At 35.4% G+C, this 1,644-nt stretch overlaps 1 protein-coding gene across 1 annotated transcript in view; it reads left to right on the forward strand.

The window, feature by feature from the left end:
- LOC106871186 (KICSTOR complex protein SZT2) overlaps positions 1-1,644 on the forward strand; it is a 102,669-nt gene that overhangs the window by 1,129 nt on the left and 99,896 nt on the right. The window lies entirely within an intron of this gene.

The raw sequence follows: 1,644 nt of genomic DNA on the forward strand, positions 1-1,644 counted from the left end.
TTTTTTGCATTTTTCACATTACCTTTATAATTTGATAAGGTAACTCATTCACCTTCGCGTGTGACTATTGCATTGTAAATATACTATGAAAGCTTTTCATTATAAAACCCACCTTGTTTATATAACATTATCAAAGCCACACGCGTTGTCATTTTCACACACACACACACACACGCACATAAAAATAGGTTTGCAATTAATACCGTTACGTTCTCCTTTATGTTAAACCATGTCATAAAATAAAATGCATTATTTTTAACTTGGAGAAAAAGCAAACAAAATTCTCTAACTTTTGAATTCATTGTAAACCTCTGGAAATTAATCAGCGTATAATTAATTACTACGCGCATCAAAGTAATGGTGACCTTATCCCTAGTACTTTCATTATTGCTATGCTTCTTCGTTTTAATGTTGCCAACTTGTTGATTAGTCCTAAACTTTGTACATATGTGTCTATGTGTGTGTGTGTGTCTTAAAATTGAATTCGAATGTGCATTATTTCTAGTCGCTTCATAATAGAATTTGGTGCTGTGGACTTCGTTCGTATCACGGCCGTTCTCAAAGCAACAAACATCAGTCCTTTCCCCCCTTCAAAAAAAATGTTAGCAAAATCTTTTGGCCACCCTGCTTTATTAATGAGAAAATAAAATAAGTCTGCATCCATATAATTCTTTCGTCGCTGTGGTAGTGGACAAGTGTAAAGGCTATTTTAATTTCGTTAAACATGGTACTTAGTCTGCCGCCCCTTTTATTTTTCGATCTTTACTGTCTCCACCCCTAACTGTATATCTTCACCAATCGTATGACCCCTTTCTCAAAGTCATTCATACTTAAGAATGTGATTGTTGTTTATTATTGTAGCTACTTGGCGTCGTATATTGAAATACCCCTTGTTTTAGGTATTTTACTGCATGGACACCTGTGGTGCAAAGATGCAATAAATAACTCACTGGTTGTGCTAATAGTTACTATTACACTCATCCATTCAACACATATTTTGACTATGAGGGTATATCTGGAAGTATTGTTTGAAATAAAATATTTATTAAACTCCAGCTTGGCTCTGATGCAGCAGATTTATAATCAAGTGCATTCCAACCGTGGCCACCCGATTTTTTCCTAGGTGCTGGGGAAATCATAACCTTATTAAATGTGTACTTCTTTTCTAAGACGGTAGAATGTGAGTTGGAGGAGATTTCGCTGTCATTTTTAGCAGTTCGATCGACCATGTAAAAGCTTCTTCGCTGGCTGTCAAATTGGCTCTCAGAACGGAGGTCTGTTTGCGAGATGTCTCGGGAATCTAAATCTTCTATACATTAGTATTTATTTATTTATAAAAGTTTTTTTTTTTTTGTAAGAGGTGCGTTGTATACCGTAGCTTTCATGGATGGCATTAAAAATAGAGAGATACGAACTTTCTTGGGTAGTGATTATAGCCTATCCTCTAGTAAAACGTATACGATATACTTCAGACAAAACACTCGTTAGTTTCATTGTTCCCGCTGTCTTTTTCAACGAAAACTCTCACAGATCTGGTGAAATACGAGCTGAGCTATCTATTCTTTCTGGAGATACAGAAAAAGAAATTTTGGCATTTGTAGCTCACATTATTATTGATACAGTAAGAGACATGCGACTAGTGAC

Source organism: Octopus bimaculoides, chromosome 18, assembly GCF_001194135.2.
Source record: "Octopus bimaculoides isolate UCB-OBI-ISO-001 chromosome 18, ASM119413v2, whole genome shotgun sequence".
In the NCBI taxonomy this organism is placed as follows: domain Eukaryota; kingdom Metazoa; phylum Mollusca; class Cephalopoda; order Octopoda; family Octopodidae; genus Octopus; species Octopus bimaculoides.